Raw genomic sequence first — 7,500 nt, forward strand, 5'->3', positions numbered from 1 at the left:
TTCTCTTCCTTTCTCTCTCTTTCTCTTCCTTTCTCTCTCTCATTTTCTCTTCCTTTCTCTCTCCTTTTCTCTTCCTTTCTCTCTCTGTTTCTCTTCCTTTCTCTCTCTTTCTATTCCTTTCTCTCTCTTTTTCTCTTCCTTTCTCTCTCATTTTCTCTTCCTTTCTCTCTCTTTCTCTTCCTTTCTCTCATTTTCTCTTCATTTCTCTCTCATTTTCTCTTCCTTTCTCTCTCCTTTTCTCTTCCTTTCTCTCTCTTTTTCTCTTCCTTTCTCTCTCTCTTTTTCTCTTATTTTCTCTCTTTTTCTCTTCCTTTTTCTCTCTCTATTCCTTTTTCTCTCTTTCTCTTCCTTTCTCTTTCTATTCCTTTCTTTCTCTTTTTCACTTCATTTTTCTCTCTTTTTCTCTTCCTTTTCTCTCACTGTTTTTGTGCATATCCCCTTCCTCTCTGACTCACTTTATTGACACTGCATTCTCTCTCTCTCTCTCTCTCTCTCTCTCTCTCTCTCTCTCTCTCTCTCTCTCTCTCTCTCTCTCATCCTCCTCTTTGTTTTTCTGTCTCTCTTTCTCCCTCTCTTGGTCCTTGTTTGTCTCCCCTTTCCCTCTCTGACTCACTTGTTTACAGCCAACACTCTCCCCCCTCACACCCCTCCTGTCACTGTTCCTACTCTCTCTCTCTCTTCCACAATTGAATTGAATTCAATTAGATTGGCATGAAACATTTAAAGCCAAAACAAACATATGGGAACACATGACATCAACCTGTCTCTCTCCTCAGGTGGGCGGAGCGGCGGTGATGGGCGTGGGCATCTGGACCCTGATAGACAAGAGTGATTACCTGAGCCTGCTGGCCTCCAGCACCTTCGCCGTGTCCGCCTACATCCTCATCCTGGCCGGGGCCCTGGTCATGGTCACGGGCTTCCTGGGCTGCTGCGCCGTCATCAGGGAGCAGAGGAGCTGCCTGTCCATGGTGAGGGAGCCCTCCTTGGGCAGGGTGACTACTCTGAGCCCAGGCTTTCTGGATGTCTGGAAGGCCCCTGGGTCTTCTAAATGTTTATGTTGATTAAAGGGATAGTTTTCACATATTACAACATTAGTTAGATGCATTATATTGAAAGTAGTGTATGGCTCATAGATAACTTTCAGGGTAAGATACTAACTAATGCTGTAGTTTATTGTGCGATATCTCTTTAATGTCAGTGTTGGTGTTTGCATAAGAAAGGGGCAGGTTATATACTGTAGGTGAAATGAGAGCACACAATGGAACAAGGAGAATGGAGCTATCTGCACTCTGTTCTCCTTAGGGAATGTTCATTTAGAACATCCATAGCTTGTTCCAATTCCAAACTCCACCTTGGTTGCACTCATCACTTTTGGGTACATAGTATACTTTCCTTTACCCCAGATACGGTTTCCTTTGAAACGTCACTGTACATGACGCTCCTTCCCTGCACCCTGCTCTCATAACTCCTCTTGTGTCTTTCTCTTGTGCGTGTGCTCGCGAGCATGTGTGTGTGTGTGTGTGTGTGTGTGTACGCTGGGAGCTGACAAATGAGCTGACAACACTGTCCTCATTGTTTTAAAAACAGACAGGCCAGGCAGGAGAGGAACAGGCCGGAGGTGAGCCACTAACTCTGCTACTGCAGCAGGATTGGTTATAGTCAGGCATTAGTAGTCATATATGAAACTGATGGAGGGGGAGAGGGGGGCTTTGGGTGGTGGAGGGCAGTGGTATAAAGTACTTAAGTAAAAATACTTTAAGTACTACTTAAGTAGTTTTTTGGGTATCTGTACTGTACTATTTATATTTGACAACTTTTACATTCCAAAATAAAATAATGTACTTTTTATTCCTTACATTTTCCCTGACATCCAAAAGGAGTACTTTTAAATGCTTAGCAGGACAGGAAAACGGTCCGAAAGATTCACACACGTATAAAGAGATCATCCCTGATCATCCTACTGCCTCTAATCTGGGGGACTCACTAAACACATGCTTCATTTGTAAATTGTGTCTGAGTGCTGGAGTGTGCCCGGCTATTAAGTAAATTAAAAAACTAGAAAATGGTGCTGTCGGGTTTTTGCTGCCTGGTTTGCTTAATATAAGGAATTTTTAATTATTTATACTTTTACATTTGATACTTAAGCATGTTTAAAACTAAATACTTTTAGACTTTTACTCAAGTAGTATTTTACTGGGTGACTTTCACTTTACTTGAGTCATTTTCTATTAAGCTATCATTACTTTTACTCAAGTATGAGAATTGAGTACTTTTACCAACACTGGTGGAGGGTGTGTTTTGGTTGTGGGGTTAGTGTGAGTGTGTGTTTAAAGGAGAGGCTTGAGTGAAGAGTTGGTGTTCATCAGATCACTATGGCTGTGGGGTTGTATGAAAGAGAGATGTGTCTGTGTGTCTGTGTGTGTTTGTGTAGAATACAATATAATTCAATATTATTGCCAATCAACAATGGCTGTTAGGAATTAGCTTTAGTGTGGTGTGTAATAATACACCTCCCACCTTCCTCCATCTGCCATAACCAATATTCTGGCATTACCACACACACACTGTGTTTGTTGATGATGTGTGTGTGCTTGTGCGTGTGGCTATGCGGGTGCACGTGTGTGTGTAGTGTCATGACGTGGCCCTCTTTGGGTATAGCGAGTGCCTTCCCCCTCTCTCCCTCTTACACCCAGGTTCTGTTATCTCAGGTCGTAAATTCCTAGAGGAGACTCTCCTCATGGCCAGGCAGTATAGAGAGAGAGAGTTTCACAGTAGAACAAATGAACTTCTTCTACATCACAGAACTTGAGAACTGAACAATATCCACGTTTTGGAGAATGTGTAAACGGCCGGTGGAGAATCCAGGTACGACCGGTCCATTTTGTTTTATGATTGTGACCTCAGGAAAGACAATACAGCCACATTACCATAATACTGTTTATACAGGAGCCTCCGTTCTGAGGCTTGCATCTAATTATTGTTTAAAATGAATGAGTAAAGATGAAACTATTTGTGAAATGCTGTTATGTGATTTTAAACCTTTAATGTGAGAGAATTGTATTTCTGTTTAAAGTTTCACTAAGTTATTGGCTCGCCCCATGAGCACTGACATCGATCTGGCGTCATGGGACAGCTTTCAACAGTTCTGAATAAAACCCCACCTGGAGTAATCCTCTTTAGACCATGCCTACCTCGGTCAGCTGAGGAGCTAAGGTTTGAGTAGAGACCAGAAAAAAACTCCTCAGGACAAGCTAAGGTTGTAATGGTTGCTGAATTCTTAACTATACCACGTGGTTAAACTCTGAGACTATCAGTACCGACAGAGGCAAGAGCAACTCTTCAATACTAATTACTAGTCTGCAGCTAGGAATTGTGTACCATTGAATGCGAAGACCGAAAACCGCCAAAACATCTATCTTTAAGAACATTTCTGAATGGAACTCTGAAGTATCCATTCTAACCACGAAGACTCAGGGACGTTAAAGAGAAGTTCAGATGAACTTTCCAACAGAAAGACGTACGATTCCAACAGAGATCATGACGATAACTGACGTAAATATATATACTGATTGCAATTATTCCGAATGAGTAAGGATTAGCATTTTAATTATTATAATTACTAACTGTGTAGTGTCTTCTGTCTTCTGCACCCTTCTCAGTCCCTTTGTCGACCAAACGTCATATCGGTTTTAGCCCACTAGGGCACATCCTCTATCATTTCCCTTGTAACCATATATACTTTTGTTTGTTTGTTATGCATTTCTGTGATTATTTAGTTAGTAAATAAATGATTAAGACAATTGGTGTATGGATGACTCATAGTGAAGACTGGGTTCGTGCAGATAGCCAACAACTTACGGCGCTTGGAATGAGGCTAACGTGAAGTAAAGAACAATTCATTAATTAGAAGACTAATTGATCAGATATGGAAATATCTGAAAAGTTATATTAGAAAAAATTATAACTTTGTAATCTGAAGATTTTCCTTGAAAGTGCCCTGACTTCTAGTTAACTACATTTACATGATTAGTTTAATCACATAATAATAATTACAGAGAATTGATTTGATGAAATATCAGTCTTCAATTTAATGATGCCAAAAGACACGACAGTAGCCTGCAAGTTAAAGAGGAAATGGCTGCTTTAACTCTGTTATAGACTATGGTCTCCTAAATGAAGGCTCTCCTGCATCTGTGTGTGTGTGTGTGTGTGTGATAAACAATGGTTTTGGCATAGCTTTGTTTTTTCTCACCTCCACACGTCACATCAGCGCCAGGCTGGGAATGAGCATCTGCCTCCCGGTGATGGCCTTGGCGCCACGCTGCACGCCAAACGCTTTGTGTCCCGCCTCTACAACAGGTGTGCCTAATTAGCCTTGGTGTGTGTGTGTGTGTGAATGTGCACGAATGTGCGTGTGTGTATAGCTCTCTAAAAAGCTCAACTACCCGTCTTGTTAGTCCATTGTTGCTTTGTGTGTATGTGGTTGTGTACGTGGGTTGTTGTGTGTGTGTGGGTTATTTGTGGTTGTGGGTGTTTGGTGTGTGTGTATGGCTGTGTGTGTGTGTATGTGTGTGTGTGTGTGTGTGTGTGTGTGTGTGTGTGTGTGTGTGTGTGTGTGTGTGTGTGTGTGTGTGTGTGTGTGTGTGTGTGTGTGTGTGTGTGTGTGTGTGTATATGTGTGTGGGTGAAACATTCTCACCATTTACATACTCTGCTGTTAAATCCAAACGGTGTTACGTCACAATGATACAGAAGAAGATTTTACACAGCAGATAATGGTTGGTTGGAACCGCCTATCCCCCAGCCACCCCATTTCTCATTGATAAAATACACATATTGATATCTTCCAGACTAATTGGCTAATAAGGTGCTAATAAGCCACTGAGACTTGTGTGATGTCCTCTCTTCTCCAGTAGCATACTAATGATGGTTTTGTTTTAACAAAGCATTTTTTCTATTAATGTTGCATTCTGTGGCCACGATTTCTATGAAAACATCCACAGTAGATTCATTTATAGCACCTTAGTTATATCACCCTGTAACATAGACTTTATAAGCATTGCTGGAAAAAAATCCATAACAGCTCATAGCTCCTTTTAGGAATGTGTTGGATGGACATTGGTGGTACAATGCATTATAACACTTGATTCATTCATAATGGCTGATGATCCATATGAGTGAATATAAATGTATGTATGCCTCCAGTGCATCATATATAACTCATTATTGAAAGGTAGTTTAAATGAGTTACTAGTATTATTATTAATTGTCCAGAAGTGACTCACAGAAAGTCTTACCTGTATTTTTCCTCCCATGAAGCCTGTATTTCAGCTCTATATCAACATAATCATACAGTAGCTAATCCCTGATCAAAGCTTTTTCATTCTGTCAATATTGCTGTTGTTTTCTGGTGTTCTTGTTGCACCACTGAACGAAGTACTGAATGTACTGGTTTGGAGGTGTTATGTTTTTTACTGGTACTAGTTGGAGGTGTTGCAGGATTCTTTACAATTAGTTTAGAGGTGTTGCAGGTTTTTTTGTACAATTAGTTTGGAGGTGTTGCAGGGTTCTTGACTATTAGTTTGGTGGTGTTGCAGGGTTTTTTACAATTAGTTTAGAGGTGTTGCAGTCTTTTTTACAATTAGTTTAGAGAGGTGTTGCAGGGTTTTTACTATTAGTTTAGAGGTGTTGCAGGATTTTTTACTATTAGTTTAGAGGTGTTGCTTGGTTTTTTGACTATTAGTTTAGAAGTGTTGCAGAGTTTTACAATTAGTTCAGAGGTGTTGCTTAGTTTTTTGACTATTAGTTTAGAGGTGTTGCTTGGTTTTTTATTATTAGTTTAGAGGTGTTGCTTGTTTTTTACTATTAGTTTAGAAGTGTTGCTTGGTTTTTTACTATTAGTTTAGAGGTGTTGCTTGGTTTTTTACTATTAGTTTAGAGGTGTTGCTTGGTTTTTTACTATTAGTTTAGAGGTGTTGCTTGGTTTTTTACTATTAGTTTAGAGGTGTTGCTTGGTTTTTTACTATTAGTTTAGAGGTGTTGTTGGTTTTTTACTATTAGTTTAGAAGTGTTGCAGAGTTTTACTATTAGTTTAGAGGTGTTGCAGGGTTTTTTACTATTAGTTTGGAGGTGTTGAGTTTTACTATTAGTTTAGAGGTGTTGCTTGGTTTTTTACTATTAGTTTAGAGGTGTTGCAGAGTTTTACTATTAGTTTAGAGGTGTTGCTTATTAGTTCATCTACAAGGTCATCTACAAGTCCATGCTAGGTAAAGCTCCGCCTTATCTCAGTTCACTGGTCACGATGGCAACACCCATCCGTAGCACGCGCTCCAGCAGGTGTATCTCACTGATCATCCCTAAAGCCAACACCTCATTTGGCCGCCTTTCACTCCAGTACTCTGCTGCCTGTGACTGGAACGAATTGCAAAAATCCCTGAAGTTGGAGACTTTTATCTCCCTCACCAACTTCAAACATGTGCTATCTGAGCAGCTAACCGATCGCTGCAGCTGTACATAGTCTATTGGTAAATAGCCCACCCATTTTCACCTACCTCATCCCCATACTGTTTTTATTTATTTACTTTTCTGCTCTTTTTACACCAATATCTCTACCTGTACATGACCATCTGATCATTTATCACTCCAGTGCTAATCTGCAAAATTGTAATTATTAAGCCTACCTCCTCATGCCTTTTGCACACAATGTATATAGACTCCCCTTTTTTTGTACTGTGTTATTGACTTGTTAATTGTTTACTCCATGTGTAACTCTGTGTTGTCTGTTCACACTGCTAAGCTTTATCTTGGCCAGGTCGCAGTTGCAAATGAGAACTTGTTCTCAACTAGCCTACCTGGTTAAATAAAGGTGAAATAAAAAAATAAAAAAGTTTGGAGGTGTTGCAGGGTTATTTACTGAGTACTGGTTTGGAGTTGATGCAGGGTTTTAACTAATAGTATGTAGGTGTTGCAGTTTTTTTTTACTGAGGACTGGTTTGGAGGTGTTGCAGGGTTATTTACTGAGGACTGGTTTGGAGGTGTTGCAGGGTTATTTACTGAGGACTGGTTTGGAGGTGTTGCAGTTTTTTTTTACTGAGGACTGGTTTGGAGGTGTTGCAGTTTTTTTACTGAGGACTGGTTTGGAGGTGTTGCAGGGTTATTTACTGAGGACTGGTTTGGAGGTGTTGCAGGGTTATTTACTGAGGACTGGTTTGGAGGTGTTGCAGGTTTTTTTTACTGAGGACTGGTTTGGAGGTGTTGCAGTTTTTTTTACTGAGGACTGGTTTGGGGGTGTTGCAGTTTTTTTTTACTGAGGACTGGTTTGGAGGTGTTGCGTGTTTTTTTTTTTACTGAGGACTGGTTTGGAGGTGTTGCAGGGTTTTAACTATTAATTTATAGGTGTTGCAGTTTTTTTTGTTTACTGAGGACTGGTTTGGAGGTGTTGCAGGTTTTTTTTTTTACAGAGGACTGGTTTGGAGGTGTTGCAGGGTTATTTACTGAGGAC

The 7,500-nt window shown here is 40.3% G+C and overlaps 1 pseudogene; it reads left to right on the top strand.

Moving 5' to 3' along the window:
- Positions 1 to 370: 370 nt before the first annotated feature.
- Positions 371 to 7,500, top strand: part of LOC135534640 (tetraspanin-11-like) — a 10,925-nt pseudogene continuing 3,795 nt past the window's right edge.

This window comes from Oncorhynchus masou, unplaced genomic scaffold (assembly GCF_036934945.1).
Source record: "Oncorhynchus masou masou isolate Uvic2021 unplaced genomic scaffold, UVic_Omas_1.1 unplaced_scaffold_3724, whole genome shotgun sequence".
NCBI lineage: Eukaryota > Metazoa > Chordata > Actinopteri > Salmoniformes > Salmonidae > Oncorhynchus > Oncorhynchus masou.